The sequence below is a fragment of the Phalaenopsis equestris genome, unplaced genomic scaffold (genome assembly GCF_001263595.1).
Source record: "Phalaenopsis equestris unplaced genomic scaffold, ASM126359v1 Scaffold000134, whole genome shotgun sequence".
NCBI lineage: Eukaryota > Viridiplantae > Streptophyta > Magnoliopsida > Asparagales > Orchidaceae > Phalaenopsis > Phalaenopsis equestris.
The window spans coordinates 1,673,638-1,695,533 of record NW_018164576.1 but is presented as its reverse complement, the minus strand read 5'-3'; the positions used below and the strand labels follow the sequence as shown (position 1 = coordinate 1,695,533).

At 36.7% G+C, this 21,896-nt stretch overlaps 1 long non-coding RNA gene across 1 annotated transcript; it reads left to right on the top strand.

Annotated features, from left to right (window-relative positions):
* The first annotated feature begins 2,272 nt into the window (after positions 1 to 2,272).
* LOC110021386 lies at positions 2,273 to 18,862 on the top strand. Its single transcript, XR_002293650.1, has 3 exons — positions 2,273 to 2,394; positions 4,562 to 4,696; positions 18,824 to 18,862. It is a non-coding gene; the product is annotated as an uncharacterized LOC110021386 (long non-coding RNA).
* The last annotated feature ends 3,034 nt before the right edge of the window (positions 18,863 to 21,896 follow it).

Genomic DNA, 21,896 nt, shown 5'->3' with positions numbered 1-21,896 from the left:
CTCCCCTTCATGTGAGGGATGAGGCTATATTTATAGTGTTTTAGGTGCAATTAATGCATGAATATAAAAAATTTTGATCGGACGGTCCGAAGAGCTTCCCTCGATCATACGACGTTTAATGGACATTTGAGTGCCTTAATGATGTCATAATTGAGTGATCTTGTGCTCGTTGAATTCGTTTTATCGAGCTGCATGATTTGAGTATAAACTTGTCATATTTGACAGACGTTTGACTTTCCAAATGTATTCATAAATCTTCTAATTATGGTTTAATGACTTGATATGTCTTGATTTCACTTGGATTGGGCTAGTTTTCATATCATTGGTCTGTATCATTGAACATGTCAGTTTGATTATAAGTTTGCTAAAATCGGAGCTCTGGATGACTTTTTATCCAGATTTGAATGTTTTTTACTTAAAATATCATCTCGAGATTCGTGTCATGCATCGAGATTCGTGTTGAATGATGAAAATTTGTTAGTGGTGTATCAATTAGGTCATGCAAACTTGGTATATTAGGAGTGTACCCAATTATATTCTCAGTATCCCTTAAAATAATTCTAGGGCTGCCAAGAAAATTCGTCACTTGCTGCCAATAGTTTGAATTAGACTCATTAAATAGCTTATCTTTGGTTTGTTGGTTAAGCAAACAAATCAAATATGTATCAATTTTTTGAGCTGGATCTATTTATGAGCCGAACATGAATAAATATTTGTTCGTTCGTGTTAGACTCGTTCTAGCTTAAAATAATTGAAAATAATATTAATTTATTTCTTTTTAATATTAATTTTATATATGTAGTGAAAATACTAAATTTTATTATTTTTTTAACTTTTTGGGTCATATAATTGATGCGTGCTAGAAAATTCACGGCGGTAGATTAATGGATTATCGTCTTAGCATTACATAAGAATTCAACACACACTTAGGTGAAAGAAAACAACCACTAATGACAGCAGAAGTTTTTATGTGGAAAAACCCGTAAAATGAAAAAACTACGGAACCTGACCCAATTGTAAAAAACCATTGTTGATTGATTATTACAGAAATCCCTCGTCCGATAGACGAGAAATAATTATTAGATTTCTAATTTATAATGTCGACTGATGACATCTCATTAGTGGTGCTCGAGGACGATCGATGATTGTCAATGACGACCGACAGTGGTCGATGACAGTCGACGGTGGTCGACGACAGATGGCGGTGTCTACAACGGTAAACGACGGTCGATAGTGGTAGATGACGATTAATAGTGGTTGGCGGTCGTGGTGGACGACGATTTGTGATGGTAAACGACGGTCGGTGACAGTTAATGGAGGTTGGCGGTGGTCGACAACGATCGACAAAATTGCTGGACTTCAGCTCCTTCTCAAAACCTCAAATTCTCTCTCACGACTCATGCTTCTTCTCATGAGAGGGGACGACTCTATTTATAGTATTCTGGGTGCAATTAATACAGAAATATAAACTATTTTTATTGGATGCCTGTAAAGTTTTTCTCAATCAAACGACATTTAATGGATTATTTTTATTGGATGTCTGTAAAGTTTTTCTCAATCAAACGACATTTAATGGACATTTGAGTGTCTTAATGATGTTTGAATTGAGTAATCTTGAGCGTGTTGGATTCGTCTTGCTGAGACGCTCAATTCAACTATGAGCTTGCTAAAGTGAACATCAATCTGACATTCCAAATGTGTCCGTAAATCATACAAGAGTGATTTAATGACTTGATCTGAGCTTGATTTGACTTTGATTGAACTAGTTCTTATATCATTGTGTTTGTCTCATAGAGCCGGTCAGTTTGACTATAAGTTTGTAGAAATCAGAGTTCCGTATGACTTTTTATCAAGATTAAAACATTTTTTTTCTCAAAATATTGTCTCAAAGTTTTTCGTGCATTGAGATTTGTGCTGGAAGATGAAAATTTGTTGAGCGGTCTCAACAATTATAAAATATATATAAATTTAGGTGTTAATATGTAAATAAATAGAATTGGGTGACATCTATGTAAATGGGCCTAAAATAAAGTAAATTCTTCTTTATGTGAATTATTCAAAGTTGGGCTAGAATTGGCGAGCGATTATAGCGTACGGATATTGCACGTAAATTTATTTGTGGTATCCCATTAAGGCCATGAAATATATTTTTTTATTTTCTCTATTGTTTTTAGGGCACTCAACCATTTTTTTCTGTGAAAAAATATATTAAAGTAATAAAGAAAATGTTGCCATGAAAGACAAATTAAATAATGTGAAGTACACGGACCAACTAATGAAGTAAACGAAACACACACACACAGTAACCTTTCAAAAAAGAGGCTTTGATCTGAAGTGGCGTTGACTCTCTGCTTCTTGTGCTTCGCTTTTTCTCACCAAAGGCGTCATTTTGAGGTAGATTTCGTTTGGCGTTTCGGACATTCTGATTCTGTTTTGCTTTCATTTAGTGCAGATGTGAAGATATTATGTATAACTTCGCGGGCTCGGATTCTTTTGTCAATATTTATTTATTTTAATGTAATTCTGGAATGCTTGGAGATCATGATTCTGGACTCTTGGTGATATCTGTAGGTTACTGTTCTAAAGGAGTGTTCATTTGAATTTTCTTCTTCTATTTTGAACACAACTAGGGTTTTTACATAGAAAGATCTGAGAATTTGGTGCTTTGCTTGAATCTTCGGTTTACCTTTCCAATTGTATTTTGTATGGAGGGAACAATAAGACTTTAGGGTGGAGATCGCTGTAAATCTGTTTTCCGGGCTTAGTCTTCTGGGTTTGGTCTGTTGTTTTCAATCTGCCATCCCGAAGCTTTTGTCTTTGAGCAAATTCTTTGAAATTCAAATCAATTGAGCGGGTTTGGGAATGGGTCTAGAGGTTTCTACATGCTGAGAGTTTGGTAATAGGTCTTTGGTTAAGAATAATGATCTTCTAGTTTAGTTTTAGGGTGTTCTCCTGTGGATTGGCCGCCAACTCCAATGATCTATGGTGGAAGATTTTGGCAAGTGGAGGTTCTCAAAGTTGAAATTAAGGAACTCATCCGGACCCTTCACCCACTTGGTCTAAGTAGTTTTGAATTGGTTGCAGGTCCATAGTCTCCCTTGGTGCCACAATAAGTTCAAACACATGAAGGTTAACTCTAGAAATGAGTGGTGCCATTATGCTATTCACGATGATGGAAACCCAAAGTTTCATGCATTGGATCAACAAATAAATTTTGAAAATGATTGCCAATAACTTTTTGGGATTGTGTAAATAAAGGCACTCTTGTTCTCTGAAAAGGCATTTGAAGCATCATGAATTGGTGTGTTGGTTTTGAAGTAATTAAAGCAAGTTTTTTTGATTTCTTGCAACCATTTGTAGGCCCGCTAGCTATAAAAGAGGCTACAAGTGTTCCTGTAATTGTTGGCCTTACCACTTATGGCTGGAACTTTGTCCCTAACCATCAACAAGGTGTTGTTGAAAAACCCTAGATTCCTTGCATGGCCTCAGTGCTTGTTTAAGATGATAACTCGGCTTGGCCAGTCATATTTTCTTGGTTTGACAGAGTTTATTGACACTACCTAGTTTCAAATTACTTAGATTATTGTGGATTCATATTAATAGTTGTGTTGGTTTTCCTCAAAATTTATGCTTTCATATGGAATTTTATGAGCAAAGAAATGCTCCAGAGTCAACAGCAAATGTCCATCATGCCCTTGAGTTTAAAATTTAACAAGAGTAAAAAGCTTGAATTTTAAACTGAACTTAATGTGACATCATAGATGAACCCAAGTTAGAATCTAATTATCTTTGATACTGAAACTGAATAGAGCATATCTGCCAAAGTTGTTAAAGCAGTTTAGCAATATGATGCATTAACTCTTTAGGAATTGTTTGTTGATAGTATCACTATGTTTACCACTCAAACCAATACCAATTTTTGGTTCTTCATTTTTGTTTTACAAATTTATAAAATGTTTTTTATTGAGAAAGTTCAATTGTGTCAACATAACTATATGAATTTAATTATAATAGTTTATTTAATATATACATATACATACATACATACATACATATACATACATACATACATACATATACATACATACATACATACATATACATACATACATACATACATATACATACATACATACATACATAAAGAACCCATCTGTAGAAGTATATATATATATATATAAATTTAGTCCTCATTCTATCTTATTGAATTTAAAGGTAAATGATTTAGAATAATCAGTCTTTATATCATTTTAATTGCTTTAAAGAGATTTTCAATCTACATGATACACTATAGGAATAACTCAATTTAGTGGCTAGATATTTCAGTCGGATATCTAGCGTTAGAAATTGCATCTAAATGGCGCATTGGGCTACCAAAAAAAGCAACGGTTGATTTTTTTTCAGTCGTGCGGTAATTTTCTTAAAAACGGCAGAATATCAGTTTAATATTCAACCGCAACATTCTAACTACTAAAGTGTCAGCCGATAGTCCGTCACTAACCCTTTTAGAACCCAATATGGCCCGCGAACGTCTCATTTCCCACTTCTCCTTCTTATTAAGGCTCTCGATAAATCTTCTCTGACGATTCTTTGGCTCCATCACTGTTTGCGGCTACTTCTCTTCGGCAGCGGCACTCGTGGCGAGGATAAGTTGGCAGTGCTTCAGCTCCGACAACCTGATCAAATTCTCTCTAAGGTAACCATCTTATTTCAATCTCTCCTGAATTTTTTCGTATTCAAACGTTTTTTTGTTGTTGAAGTATTGATGTTATGTGAATGTTTTGAGTGGTGTTAATGTAAATACATTAACATGTTTTAGTTGTTGAGATTTGTAAATATATAGGAATTGGATGGTATGCATGTAAATGCTAGTAAATTTGCATACATTTATGATATCTTAAATTTCATATTTTTATGTTATTTGAAAGATTTGTGTCATATACATGAAAAAAATTAAAAGTTAGGTTTTAGATATTTAAATACATAAGAGTGGGGTGGTATGTATGTAAAGGAATCCTTTACATTTATATGCGCGTGGACACACACACACCCACATATACATACAATCATTTATGTACATTTGTGTATGTATGTCTGCATTAGATATGTATATACATAAGAATTGGGTGTTATGTATGTAAATGTCCTCTTTACTTATATATATGTGTGCACGTGCACGAATGTGTGCGTGTGCGTGTGCGCGCGCGCGCGCGCACACACACACATATATATATATATTGTTGGCATCAATTTTTGATGTCCCGTGTATAGGGTGTCTAAACGGACTACTCGGGATGATCTACTGCTCACTTATAGCGTCCTACAGTTTAAGGCACCCATCTGAGACTTGCTGGCACATGATTGGGGCACAAAGCTAGGGTTTGCAACGATTCGTCCTTGCTTGGGAGAGTCCGTCATTAGGTAGACTCATTCAGGATTTGGGATACGTTTGATGTCCATTTTGGTGATCAGAGATCAATTTGCACCCATTCAGAACCTCCCGCGGTTAAGGGAAGTCACGGAGCCCTCCCATGTATGCTACGAGAAAATTAGGGTTTGGAACGCCCTACCCGCGTCGTCATCTGGGGTAGAGCTATCAAAAAAGCTCGTTGTTCGCGAACAGTTCGTGTTCGGTTCATTCGAAAAGCAAACAAATCAAACACGAACAATTCTTTTCGTTCGGTTTGTTAAACGAACCAAACACGAACAATGATGTGTTTGTTCGTGTTTGATTTGTTAATGTTTTAAATATAAAATAATTTTAAATAGTTATATATAAAAAATTATGATATTTTAAAAATAATTATATATTCTAAACATTTATCATGTTTAAATGCTGCAAACAAATTTTAATATTTTTGAACAATTCGAACCACTCAAATAATTCGAACAATTCGAACAATTTAAACAATTTGAACTTATTTCGAATAAATCGAACCGAAAACGAACAACAACTTTAACGAACAATTTCGAACATGAGCCTATTTCAAACACAATTAATTTCAAACGAACTGAACACGAACGCACGCTCTGTTCGTTCCTGTTCGGTTCGTTCACACCCCTAGTATGGGGCGACCGTTGGCGTCGAATCCCCTAGTAAATGGTCGATCAAAATACTCACTTTTGAAGTTTCAAAACCATATTTTAGTCATACTTAATCCCCCGTAGCTTACAAATCAAAGAAATCAGGGATTTCAGGCTAGCCGATGCCTAGTTGCCCAAAATCGCCTCGAAGCCTCCAACCTGAGCCCTGGAAAAGTAGGTGCCAGTACCTGGCTCCCAGGCGCCCAAAAAACACCTCAAATTGGTCATTTTCCTAGGCCAGCGAAAGTGGCGCCTATGCCCGAGGGGCCTAGCGCCATGCTGCCAGACTGGATGCCTAGGTGCCAGTCTAGTTTCAGAAAATGATTTTTTTCTCCTTTTTGGGGCCATTTTGACCTTGGTGCACCCCCCTAGGCAACCGAAAAGGTAGATCTCCTTGGGTTATGTGGGGATTTTCCTTGCATGCAAAAAGGGGCTCATGATACCTCTTTTGGGGGCTTCTAGGTGATATCATGATGCTATTTTTGGCAAATTATGAGGAAAAATTTGAATGAGCTGGTCTTATGTTTTTGCTAGGCTCATTTTCCCTCATTTCCAATCATTTTTCAAACTTGGGCTATTGGTGAGAGCTTGAGAGTGTTAGAGGGAGAAGCCCATCTTCTTCCTCAATGAGCTTAAAGTTTTCTTGGAGTTTAGAGCTTGGAGCAAGGAAAAAGGAGGAGGGATCTTCATCTTCCTCAAGGAGAAACCAAGGTGGTTGGTCATCTTCCAACCTTTTTCTCTTCTTCATCTTTTTTTTTCCCTTCTAGGCGACTTCTTCCGTCTCCGACGAACTTTCCAGGAAGCACAAATAGGAGAGCTTCATCCTAGCTTAGGGGAAGGAGGACTCCGGCGAGGTCACGGTCTCTTCGGCGATGAGAGCATCATCCTACGTTGGAGAGGGAGGACTCCGACGGACTTTGTAGTCCTCTGGCAAGGAGAGCTTCTCCACTTCTTGGGGAAAGGAACTTGGCCTCATCATCTCTCCTACCCCTGGGAAAGCTTTTTGTGGAACGAACGTCGGACTTCGATCAACCACCATGATGGTGAGACTCCTTTAACATTCGTTCTCCCTTTCATTAGGGCCCTTAGGTTTGGAAGTTAGAGAAGCTAGGTTAGGATTTTTGGCGTTCCCAGACGAAATTCCATAGGTTAGGAGCTTTGTGTTTCCCTCTACGAATCCTATGAGCAAAACCTATATTTTTTTGTTTCTATCACGAAATCCCAATGCCCAGGTCATTGTAAACCCCATGTTTGAGCCGACTATTTTGTTCCCACGTTGAAGGGGAAGTGAAATATGTCATTTTGGGCGTAGAGATCAGAAAGTCCCACGACTTTGACGTTTCCTATACCGCGAAGACTTCCCATAGAATTTCTTCGTGTTGGGCAAACGGAGGCGGCCACCCGTTGCTTTGTAGCGTCGCTTGCCTCGCTCCGACAACTACCTTTAGGGTGACCCATGAGATTGTTAGGATGAGCCGACTTTGTAGCCAAGAACGTTGGAATCTCATTTTTTATATATTTGTTCGCATTTGCATCATTTTGCGTGTCGAGCATGACTTTTTATAAGAGTATTAAAATTTTTTTTTTTGCATCTTTCTTCCGCCGACTCGTCTGATCGGTCACACTAGCCAGATCGAATCTATTGTCATGTCTCATCGGCTCGTCCGAATGACCCCTCTGGCCCGATCGGCACAACCAACCATATTTTGGCTATTCGACAGAGTGACCACACCGACCCAATCAGATTGATCTTCATGTCTTGTCGGCTCGTCCGATCAGCCCCACCTGCTTGATTGGCATGACCGACTATCTTATGTTGACTCGACTGATCGGACGCACCTGCTTGATTTGACCGATCAATGTGTTTTTTCGACTTGCTGATCAACCGCATTGGGCAGATAAAATCGATCGATCTAGTGTCGACTCTTCTGATCTGCTGCACCGACCCGATTTGCTCGACTGATAGTTTCTATTGAATGTTGCATTAACACATTCACACTTACACCCTGTCATGCATTTATAAGCATAAATTTTTGTGGTAATTTTTTTGGGTTATTGTACTATATTCCTCACTTGGAGCCACTGTTTTAAATTCATATAGTTTATATTTTTTATTGAGAATATTTTTAATAAATTTAACATGACTATACATTTGTTCAAGAACCTTAACAAATGGGATATCGATAGTGAGTTTTTTTAACAACTTCAAAATCTTGAAAACTGTTAATCTAACGGTCTGTTTGGGGGCAGCTGCGGCTTATCCAACTTATCCTTCTGATAAACTGTTTCTGATAATCTGTTGATAAACAGTTTATCCTGATAAACTGACTGACTATTTAGTTTGTGCGTTTGGAAAACGACTAATTTACAACTGTTTCTGATTAAATGATCACTCTGCCTCTGATCTAGACAATTTGTTTAACTGTTTGTTTTGTGCGTTTGGAAATCAACTTATTTGCAACTTTTTTTGGATAAATGACTGTTCTGGCACTGCGCAGTGTTGCTGTTTGTACCAGAACTGTAACAATTACACATTTGACAGTTGAGAACAAAAAAAAAAATCAATTCATAACAATACAAAATTATGATATACACCTCGATATACACCTCACTTAAAAGTGATATACACCTCACTTAAAAGTGAGTATCAAGATATCTAATAAAAAGAAAAAACATATTGAAATTAAAATTGATAAAAGGATGATAATATTCATTCTAAACTGCAAAAGAAGCATGTCATGAGCAATATTGTCCGATTAAGACACCATCGAACCCCAAACAACATTATTCGGTTGGAAAACCGTCGAACCACCAGCAACATTCTTCGGTTGGGATACCGTTGACCCCCCGAGCAACGTTGTTTGGTTGGGATACCGTAGAATCGGACGGACTGTCTGACCACCCGAAGAATTTATAGTCATCTGATCCGTTTACCCACCGCGGGCACCTATAGAACTGCCGCCCGTAGCTATGTGGCTTGCGCGATGTGAGCAACAAAGAAGGCTGCCCGCAGCGGCATAGCACTCGGTCTAAGTTTTCCGAGAACTTGTAGCTCATCTTCCCACAATTATTAAAGAGAGAACACTTCAGTAAAAAATTAGATGAAATAAACAAAAAAAATGTGAAATTTGAAAATACGAAACGAAAATATGAGTAAAAAAATAGCAAGCGTTGGTACTCAGAGCACCCATAAAGGTCCGAAGTATCATCATGTATCTAAAAACCCACAAAAATATAAAACAAAAAATATACCGTGAAATTTTCAAATAAAAAACTATACCAAATATAAATATACTGAATATAAAGCAAAAAAAAAAAAAAACAACAGGTGAGAGGCCTCAGTGAAGTAACTAAATCAACGAACGAGTCTGTCATAACATGCAGACAGTAGATCTTCTAAAAAATGAGTTCTCGGTTGTCTTTAACCCACGTGGAGCCAACGTTCAGTGACAAATGTGCTTATCACCAAAAAAAAGGTCATCCAGTAGATCCTCATATATCGATGCTCGGACAAGAAGAAAAGACACCAGTTGTATTCATTAGGATTTCACATGCAACACCAACGGATAACCCACGGTCTGTGGCGTTCTCGCTACCGATCCATCATGAATAATTGATTTGACATGTTATGAATAAACTGCTTCTTAAAATAAAAGAAAAAAATCATGCAAATATAAAGAAAAACAAACATTTTCCACAACATATACTACTTTAGTAACAAAATTTTTCACATGTCATTGTCTTGAAAATACTTAAAAAGAAAACATATCCACTACAATCCGCAAATCTTAGAGCCACAAAATAGCAAAGTCTCATGTTTCAATCGAGAGACGTAAATATTCGACACGCAGCTCGGGCCGCAGCTTCATGAATATCTGACTGCGGGTCGAGTCCTCGAGCAATTTAACATATTTTAAATAAAAGGTGGGATCAACCAAAATTTCTGGAATTCTATCTAAAACTACCATAAAATCATCGATGGAGGTGTCAGCTATAACAACAGGTTGTGGAGCTGCAAATACTTGTATCAGTTTATCTATCGAGCTCTTCATGAAAGCATATTTATCTTCTGTCCTTTTTTCCATCCTTCGGCTCTTGATTGACACGTGCACTCAAACACCCTTTGTTCTAGGCCCTTCACCAGAACCTATAACCTGTAACCTGTAACCTGTAACCTGATCGGGTGGCAAGTCAATTGAGATGGTTGCAAACCCCTGCTCACTTGGGTTAAACGCCTGCTGACCCGTCGCAACGACCCCCTTGAACATTATGTCCAATTTATCTTCCAAGTCCGAGTCAATTCTGCACACCTTAAATTTTTTTGCAGTTGGTACTACCTGCAACGCGGAGGGGGGAGGGGGTGGGAAAGAGGACATATTAGATGAAATAGAAATAAAAATTGCAATTAACTGAAGAGTTCTCAGGGGTGCAATTATTGCCTCTAACTTCTCAGTCCACCATTCCTCTGAAGCATCTACGATACACTTGATAGGATCCCATCTCAATCCCGTAGATCTCTGTTTCAGTTCCTTCCGTAACTTCTAGTCATTTTTTAGCTGATCTCACTTGTTCTTGAATTTTAACCTATCTTACTCTCGCTCTGCCATTTCCTTAAACTTTTTTAAAATATTCTGTCACCTTTCTTTGTTAAAGTAAGTGATAGGTCTATTTTCATGTTAAATCTCCTTAATACAAATGTTGTAAAAAATGTTTGTCACATCCTTATCCCGCATTGCTGACGTAACCCCTTCTTTGTTCTTAGCCATAGTGGAACTAATAAAAAATATCGATCAATAAGCCCACTAGTATTGATAATAAAGTAAAGCACCAATAGAAACAATAACATAACCTAATAAAGAAGAACATTTGAAGCATAAAGTACAAGCTACCATAAACACAACCCACATACCTAAGGCCAGGAGAACACACCGAAGCCATCATAAACACCTCACACAGCCACCACACATAAGCACATCTCACATCTACCGCCAACCGACACTCCCAAAGCCAGAAGATCACAACCATGCCACTATGAACACCGCTCACATCCACCAAACACAAACACACCATTATGCCACCACCAAACCCACACACCCAAGGCTAGAAGAGCACCCAAACCGACATAAAAAACACTCAAAGCCACTAAACATCCTCACATCACATCCACCACCAAACCCACACACCTAAGGCCAAGAGTGCACACCCAAACCATCATAAACACCTCACACAGCCACCGCACATAAGCACACCTCACATCCACTACCAACCGACACACCCAAAGCCCGAGGGTCACACCCATGCCACCATAAACACCACCCACATCCACCAAAAATATTAGCAAACTTGCATAATCTGCAAACCTATCCAACAACCAAGCTTTAATTGCACATATCTGCATACCTCCCTCATGTATAGAGTGCACCGAGAATCAAATTAGCTCGTTATAAAGATCACAACCCAACATTCATAATCCCTTTCCAAATCAAGCCTTCATATCATAAGGCATTGGCAGTTAAAATATCAAGCATAAGGCATCAACACTCACAACCATAAGGCATCGACAAATATATTCAAATGACAAGCTAAACTAGATTAAACACGTTGTATTCACATGGAAAACCAAATGCATTGGCAGTCCCAACTGAGGTTAGGGCAGAGGATCGAGAGATGCGAAAAGGGCATAACACAACACAAATAAAGCCATACTTACAGACGATACAGGAGAATAAGGAGAAGAAGCTCGCGAGACAGAAGGGCTTATGCGAAATGAAACGAGAAGAGGATTGATGGCATCTGGGAGCGAGGAGGAGTTAGAGCAGAGGAGACGCGAAGAGGGCAACTCCGTCCAAAGAAAAACCAAATGTGGATTGTGCCCAGGGCGCCGCGTGCAATGTTTAGTTAAAAAAACCAAACGCTGTTTGGAAAATGTTGTCAAAACACGTTTTCCAAACGATGCGGCGATGTTTTCAAAACGCCGTCGCAGTAGATAAACTATCCCAAACGGGCCCTAAATTGTATTTCTGGATTCGCTAGGGAAATGGTGGTCGTGGTTTTCTGAAAGCTTCCAATCATTTTCTCCTTCTTTTCTTCTATAGGATGATCTGATAAATTTTTTATGTTTCTAGGCACTATTTGAATTTTGGGTGTAGGTTCAACTTCAGCTTCATGTTTAGCACCATCCTTTTCTATCCTATTCCTATTTTTGATCAAGGAAATTATTTCATTTCTATCTTTCTCCTATGTTTGACTGCCTTGCATTACTCTTCACCCTTTTCTTTAAGATTCACTTTGATATTGTTTGGTAAGATCCCTTAGGGCCTATTGTTTAACGAGTTAACTAGTTGCTCAAATTGTGTTTCAATATTTCTTATGATCGCAGCTTGATTTTGTAAATAATTGCCCATTTGCAAACACCAAATCTTCCACAGATAGCTTTTTCTTCTTAAATTGATTGTTTGAAGTGAATCATGGCTCGTAACTAGTTCTCGGGTTGGAAAAACTAATAGTCTGATTGCTTCAATTTCCAAGTTGATTCTATTGGTTGCTAACCCAATTGTTATTATTTACGTTTTGATTGTTGTTCCAATTAAAATTGAGATGATTTTCCCAACCTGAGTTATAAGTATTTGAGTAAGAGTTGTTAGGTCGGTCGTTAATCAAATTTATAGACTTTACATTTGAAATAATAGGTTCACCGAATGGTCTATAAGAAGTATCCTCACTCATAGGTGCCCATTGTATGCGATCTAAGCCTAATTTGTCAAATTTATAAAATATAACGACCACTTGTGAAGTCAGAAATACTAGTACATCAGTGTCATACTGTAGTAATTTTTTTAAAATTTATTCTCTCAAAAGACCATTGAAAGATATTTGTAGCCATTTTCTCAATCAAAGAATGTTTCAAATGACTTAAACATTAACAACCTCACACTTGTAGTATCTCTAATTTACCTTAAGGATCTCACTAGCCCATTATATAAGATTTGTATTACGTTGGCGCTAGCCTAAGGGCAATTTTGTCTTTTGTATGCCTAAGGGCAATTTTGTCTTTTATTATTATTATTGTAGGGTATAAATATGCTTATTATGTTTAGAGTCAATGGGCATAAGATTGAGTTATGAGTCGTAGATTTAGGGCTCGGGGGAGATTTCCTAACTCTCGAATTGTAAGAATATGGAGAAATCGCATGGCTCTCAAGCAGTGGGTGTTTATCTTTGTATTCTTATTTAGTTATTTGGATTATTGAAAAAAAAATTATTTTGGAAAAGCACGATGAATTTGATGTAATATCGTATCAAATTGGTATCAAAGCAAGATTTTGGAAGAAACCACTAAATCGATGAGTGCTCGATCAGGCAGAAAGGGATTCAACTATGGAAAATACCAAAATAAAGATTGTTGCACCTTTGTCTAGCTGGGAATAAACGCATGTGATCATAGCATACTAGGAAACTAGCAACAAGATCAACAAAATCGCAAGGTTCACGACACTTTGTCGACAATACGATTGTGATTTGGAGCTAGTGTGTCAATACTGAGTGTATAGGTGTGGTTTAGATATAAGGTTCCTACGATATAGTTGCGATTGCTGGAAGCAAACAAACGATACATAGCTACAATGTTCGAACCCCACCGATAAAATCTCTATTCAAGCTTACAGTCACGCGCAACGCAGGATGCGCGTGGCGACATATCCTGAGAAGGTTGTGAGGGATCACGACGAACAAAGACCCAAAGCTCCCATCTTTCGGGCTGAGGGGATCACGACGAACAAAGACCTGAAACTTCCATCCTTCAGGATCGCACCAATCTGTTCGATACAGTCGCAGAAAGAGCCAGTTAGGAAGCATCAGAGGGATTGTGGCGTGCAATGACCTACATATGGGATTCAAATAGCTCGGATTCAACTAGCTGGGAAGCCTAAAACGAGATTGCAGCTACATGATCCTTCATGTAATTGAATCACGCGTACAATCGCGGTAGCTTCTACCTGAGAAGCAATGATGAGATTGATGTGATTTAAGGACACTTATATGAGGTACAATTGCGATAAGAGCTAATTGCGAAGTGACAAGGTGATTGTAGGGTACAAAATTTTTTGCCTTTGAGATTGTAAATCTTTCTGAAAGAGATGACAACAAAGAAAGTAGATAATTTAGAGAAGAAATTGGAGGAAGAGACGAGTCAAATAAAATTTGGGATGGAGTAAATGTTTTCCACCATAGAAGGAAGGTTTTTATCCATGGAAAATTGATTTGAGGGCTGATATGGAAGTGATGCTGAGGAAATTTGTTGAGATGCAATCCAAGACCCCATCGACAATTTAGTTTGTCAATCCTAACCTAGGATTGACTGGAGATTTATTAGCTAAATCGAATGGGAAAGAGATCGGACCAGAGGAAAATGAGGAGGAAAACATCCACCATCAAGAATCTCCTTCCAGGACTTTGATTGGGGGTGCATTAGAGATTTATGATGGAGACGGTTGGGCCAAAACATGGAGAAGGGTTATGCAAGAGGTGGGGAGGAGCATGAAGATGAAAAAATAAGAGAAGTTAGAAGTGGATGTGACTATGATCGAAGGAGGGAGTTTTACCCTCGAGACCTGGGGGAAAATGATGGAGGAGGAGGAAGTTGGGGTGGTGATGTTAGGTTTAGGATGTTGAAAATGCTGATTTTCGAGGGGGAAAACACACATGAGTGGGTGTATTAGATGGAGTGATACTTCGTGGTGAATGAGCTAGATGGGGAGAAGAACTCATGGTGGTAGAGTTATGTTTGAAGGAGAAAACCATAGTCTGGTTTCAGTTGAGAGAGGCTAGGTTGCCGATCCCTTTGTGGGATAAATTTAAGAGTTGTTTGTTGGAACATTTACGAGCCATTTGGGGAGGAGAACTACACAAGCAATTTTATGTTTTGACTTAGGAGGAGATTTTCCTGGAATATAAGGAGATATTCAAGCTATTGTCAGGATGGCTTAGGGGGATTATTGAAACACGATTCAAGAGGATTTTCATGAAGGGCTCAAAGCCTAACATATGGGCGTTACTCCAACTATTGAAACCGCGGGGATTGAGGGATACAATAGAGCTAGCCTAGATGGTGGATGACAAGAACCGTATGAAGAAGGCCAATAGGAGCAGCACAGATGGAGCGTAGTGTTGTGACCACAACGATACCAATAGTTCAAACAATATAAGTCCAGAGGTAGGCTGCACGAGACAGAAATGATGGACCACGATCGGGAGCGACACTCAAGTGCCTTACAGAGATAGATTCTGGAGAAGTGAGCCAAGGGGTTTTGCTTTTGGTGTGATGAAAAGTTTACCCTAGGACACCGTTGCAAGGATTGAAAATTACAAGTTCTTATAGTGCAGGACGAAGAGGCAGAGAATGAAGAAATAAAGACAGTTGTGGTGGAGGAACACTCATTTTTCCCCATCATGAGGACAAGGTATCTTTTGGGGGAAAGTATTATTATGTCAGCGCTTAACCTAAGGACAATTTTGTCTTTGTATGCCTAAGGGGAATTTAGACTTTTATTATTATTATTATGGAGCGTAAATTAACTTATTATGTTTAGGGCTAGGGGGCATGAGATTGAGTTGTGAGTCTTAAGTTTAAGGTTTGGGAGAGATTTCCTACCTCTCAAATTGCAGGAATTGAGAGAGATCGCATACCTCTCAAATTGTAGGTGTTTATCTTTTTATTTTTGTTGAGTTGTTTGGATTATTGAAGAAAAGAAAATATCATTTTTCCTTAATTTCTATGAAAAAACATGTCGAATTTGAAGCGAATCGTATTGGTTTGAGTTTTCAATAATTGGATAGGGCATCGTGTGAGCTTTTTTCTAAGTAAAGCCTTAAACATTTCGCAGGACTCATAGATTGACTCTCCATTTAATTAAGTAAATTAAGTTATAGCATTCTTAAATTTGGCAGTTTTAGAAGGTGGAAAGTATTTAGCTTAGAACTTTTCGGCCAAATCATTTCAAGTTGTAATATATTGATGATGTAATGAATTTAACCATCTTTTATCTTTTTTCTTAGTGAATTTGGGAACAACTTAGTTTAACAACATCATCAGAGGCATCATTTTACTTAAATGTTGTGTAAATCTCCAAGAAACTAGTTATATGCAGGTTGGGCTTTTCTATGGATGAACATCTGAACTATTTTGGATCTTTTGAATGATTGATGGTTGTAGCTCAAAGTTACTTGTCTCGATGGTTGGTCTATTGATACTATGGTGAATTTCTTCAATTATAGAGTTTGCAAAATATCTGAAGAGGCCTAGGTTGATCATTTTCTTTTTAAGAGTTTGCCATGTTTCCTAATGTACAGATAGCATGTCACATAGTCAGTAACAATTTTAGCAAAATAAGGTTGGCATTGCGGCGTTGATGGTAGGTAGCATTGTGGTGCTAACATGAATTTTTAGTAATTGCAAAAATTAACAGGATATATGTGCACAGAAACACTACACAACAAACATACTGGTGAAAAATAATATAATCAACGTGCACAAAAACAAGACAATACAAATACAATCAACACAAAAACAACATAAATTTTTGAACCAGAAATAATGTCAACTCATTAATGTTAAGCTTCGAATTCTAAAATCGCACCGTTGATTCTTGACGACGGTGCAAAAAATTTGATCAGACTTTACACGGACAAAGGCAAGTACTTGTGTCGACCAAATCCTATAATGTATTTGAATAAGAGATCTTTTCTATGACGAAAAGTTGCAATTTTTTTAGTGACTTTAAATACTGATTATTAACCCTAATTTTTGTTAAAATGAGAATTTTGCAAAAATGATGATTTTTAGGTTTTTCTGAATAAAGAAAATTTAAAAAATACAACACTCCTATGAAGTTGCAATTTATAAAATCAACTTCTACGATAGGGTTTTTATTTAAGAACTTAGGGTTAATAAGGAACAAAAAAGGTTTAAAGTCTTCGTTGATAGCTAGACAGCCTAATATCAAACATCGCTAATGTGATATGTGTATGTTATTAGATGATTTTAAAATTGTTTTTCTTTTTTTCCTTTCCCTAAACAGCTGTTACAATTCAAAAGCAATACATATCTTTTCTTAAACCCTAGTTGTGAAACTTCTTGGTGTAGATTAAGATTCTATTGTTATCGTTAACTTAAACTAAATTTTAAAATGAGGTTGGCCACCACTAATGCTGAATAAAATTGAAAGAAATGCAAACAAACATAGGATTTAACTTGCAATGAAAATTTTATCCACAAAAATTAACTTTTAAATCACAAATTCATAAGAAAACAAGTGTTTTACTTAGCATGCTTTTACACAACAAACCCAGAAAATCTTTCATTTCATTCAAAAAGGTAAATGTTTACAAGAGATTCATAAAGAAGAACATAGAAACAAAAGAACCCGGACTTCTGAAGAAATGTATATTGAATTAGCCCGTTTCCAAATTCTCCTTCTTGCTCCTCTTACTCCACTGGTCCAGAAATCACTTCACTTCACTTTACACACTCACTCACACACACTCCTTTGGACTCGACTCTCCTATACTTCCATAGGTTTCACTCTCTCTTCTTTCCCTGATGTTTCTTCTGAGTATTTTAAGCCTTCTCAGCCATTCCAACTCCCTTCCCGCCTTGGAAATTGAAATTTCAGGGAATAATTCTCTATAGGGCTGTTGTGTTGTGGCCCTGGCTCAATGTTGCGACGCTCAAGATCTAGCGCTGTAGCGCTGAGCCTTCTGTCTTTTGGTTCTTTGCTATGATGTCGATAGTGCTGTGATGCTCTGAAAAAGTGATGCTGAGGCGCTGCAATCTAGCATTGCTGCACTAAGTAGGCATTGTGGCGTTATGTTGAACTTCACCAAATGTTTCTGAAATTTTCTCTAAGGGTTTTTCTTCATAAAACACAAAAAGTTATGCATTATATGTAAAAAAAATATGAAATAAAACAAGTTTTTAGGCATATTATTAGGTGTTTCTCTCGCTCAACAATATCTACCATGTATACTTTACTTCTTATATTTTTAACACTTAAATCTTTTATATCACATCAAAAATACCATTATTGGGACTTTTTAAGAAGCGTGAAACACATTTTTATGTATAGATTTGGTGGCATATATGTAAAAATTAATGTTTAGGTGTTAGATATGTAAATACATAAGAATTGAGCGGTATGCATGTAAATTCTCCTCTTAAATATGTGACTGATGGAAGGATTCTGATTAAGAATGACGTGAGACTGGTTATATTGTTGCCCATTATCAGCAGTAAAGAGAAACGATATGCCTGTGGCAAAAGTTCCACATGATGAAATAGGCGAGATGCTGCGACCGATAATAAAATCACCTAGTAAATTGTTCTGTTCATGTAATTGACGGCGGCGTCGGACTGCCTTGTTCTTTTTCCCATTTGTTAAGCAACCATATTGGTGACTGCTTTGTAAAGATTGTTTCAGAAGGAATTAATGATATTATTCATTTGTTGTCCATGTAAACTCTGCCTTTTTCTTTCCTTCTTTGGCCGGAGATTCTTCTGCTACAGAAGGGTGGTTTTTTTGTTCATTTCAATTCAATGAAATTAAGATTTTGGGTTTGCTGTGTTGGGTAATGCGGAGATCCGGTCCACCGAATTTAATTAGCTTCTTAATTAAGTATCTCACCTACCTACCACACCCACCTACCGCTCTCATAGTTTCTATAAATAGTTTCTTTTGGTTTAAAGGAAAGCCTCAAGCCAAGCAAAGTCAAGCAATGCCAAGCCTCAAGCCAAGCAAGACCAAGCCAAGTCCTCTTGAGAGCTAAGAGAAAGGGACGAAGGCAGAGAACAACATGCAGCAAGAAAATAGAGATTTTCTTATAAACGTCAAGGCGCTCGACGGTGTAATTCCTATAAAATCCTCTGTAGCTCTATGGACGTAGGCAAATTTGCCGAACCACGTAAATCTGTGTCGCTCTGGTGTTTTTTTCTGCGTGCAATTTTTCTCGTTCCCTGCGTGCAATTTTTTTCTGCGTGCAATTTTTCTCGTTCCAATTTTTCGCTTTAATTCCGTCGTTTTTTCACAGCATGCTGCACTTGTTTTTCAATGTATATGACATTTGCAACAATATTTTGTTGACTCTAAATGCTTTTCTTAATCAGCTTTAAATTTAAACTGCACTTTGAGTATGAGGCCACTGATCCATGTAGAATTACTGCGTTTTTTTATGCATTTCCTTTGTGAAGTAAAATCATGTCAATAAAGAACGCATTTTAGTATTAGTTTATAAGAGACTAACAATCCTATTTCCTGAATAAATCCTAGTATTTAAAGAGAAAAGAAAGAGAAATTTTAGTATATGTTGTGGCATTTAAACAAAGATTTGTTTGCATATTGCAAAGGTAGATTGCTCATTTTACAAATGTGAAGAATTGGAGGAAATGCTAATGTGCTTTGCTTTATAATTTTATATCTTGTATTTGGTTCCAATGTCATTAATAGGATACTGGTATGGATGTAAATGCTGCTTGGATTTATGAGGATCAGTAAGAGAATTTCAGACTGTTCTTTCTTAAGCTTATACAATTGATGAGCAACGTCTCTGTTTTTCTATATGTTAGATAACAGAGAGCATTTTGCATTGACCACAATTGTATCAGAAAAAAATTATATTGTTTATTGTGTAATAAGTTGTTATAAATGAAGCTGATCTTGATGTTTTCCAACTAGCTAAGACTCCTTCAAAAGGAGCAATTATTATGTGTGGCAACTGCATGTTTGTATGACTGTTCATATGGGCTGCCGTGCGATACACGGTAGCGTGGCTGCTTCCAGACCGTCGTTCGGACGTGTGATCAACCACACATAATAATTTTCCCTTCAGAACATACCTATATTGATGGATATAATTTGATTTAATAAAAATTTGTTTTGAAGCTCTCCATTTTGTTTTGAGATGAATATAATATAATTTTTTGATTGATTCACATGTTTTATGTATGGCTGTCAAAACGGCTCGTTGTTCGCGAACAACTCGTGTTCGGCTCATTAAGAAGCTCGCGTTCAGCTCATTCGCTAAGTTAACGAGCCGAACACAAACAACACAAACAAATATTTGTTCGTTCTTGTTCGGCTCGTTTTAGCTTGAAATACTACTAATCAATTATATATATATATATATATATAATATATATATTTGATAAGTAGTATTTTTAAAAAAATTAATTGACTACAAGGCTACAAAGATTTATAATCATTTAAAAGTTTTAATTAAGAAAACAGAATAACCTCAATCCTTAACTTCTTATGGCTATATCATTAGTGTTGTCAAAATGACTCTTTGTTCGTGAACGACTCTTGTTCGGATCGCTAAGCAAATGACCGAACACGAACACACTTTTTGAGCTCGAAATATAAACGAGCAGAACACGAGCTGAGTCTGGGCTCACTCATGTTCGGCTCGTTTACACCCCTACATGCCAGTCTATTCTTAGATGGGCTTCTCGTCTCTGCCACAAGTCTCGAACAATTTTGTTTATTTAAATAATATTTTTTGTTGTTAAAGTGGCATTATTATATGAAAAAAATGTTTTCAAAAGACAATTAAAGTGAATTATTTCCCACAAAAGTTAGGTGAGCATATAGAAATTGTCGAATCTGGAAAAATGTCAGCTAGTTGAAGCAACAGTGTTTAGGAACTATTTCTTAGCATAATCTTAGGGCTTCTTTTTGTTCAATTTTTTTTAAAGTATTTATTTATTTTCTTTTATTTAAAAAAAAATTATTGATTTTTTTCACATGCCTCCATTTAATTTTTATTTTATAAAATAAATTTTATTTTTTGAAATACTCAATATATTTAAATTTAATTTTAGGTGTTTTTTAAAAGTAAGCATGTTGTAAAATACCAAATAATTATATTTCAAGCAAAAATTAAGAAAAAAATAAATTACAAAATTAAAAAAAAAGTAATTTGTGATCCCAAACAGCCCCTAAGGGTATAAGAAAAAGGGGACATCTTTTTTTTTTTAGTTCTAAATGATTTTTTCTTATAGAATTGCATGGATGCAAATAACAATTTATATGTAATTTTGATGTGAATGAATTGGCTAAAAAAAAGACTTAGAGTTTTCTTAATGATAATTTTTTCTAGATAATGAATTTGTTGTAATTATAAAATAAAGGAACACAAAAAAATGTAAGCCCATAGTTTTATGGGTGACCAATGTAAGCTCATAGTTTTATGGGTCACGTTAGCTAAGTTATAATATAATAAACTTGTACCTAGTTTAAGAAGCCACGAGCCTGGCTTAAACTAACTTGGTCTATATTCACTTTAGTGGAAGTTGTTCCGAGTCATGTTGAAGTCGCTGAAAGCCAAAAGTCACCCAACATCACAATATATCAAAGTAAACAAGGCATTAACTCAAGTCGACTAAAAAAATTGACATGTTGAAAACATCTTTTCACCAAAACGAGCAATAGTTTTAACTTGTGTCAGAGAACTACCCTAATAGCAAAGAGAATTTGATTATCGTTCAAACAAACTTAGTCAGGGAACTTACCCATTAGAAGTAGCCAAATGGAGAGTTGAACACTAAATTGGAATTCAAAATAAGTCACCAAAACTCTTGGATTAGCTATCACACAACCAGTTTTGTCCATTTTATAATATGACCCACAAATCTTCTTATATGATATTTCTTGTACTCTTTAATTGCAAGGAACTAATGAAAGAGGCACGGAGGAGAATTCCAACATGCATTAGTCCATTACTCTCTTACAAAAAAAAAAAAAAAAAAATTTTAAGAAGATTGT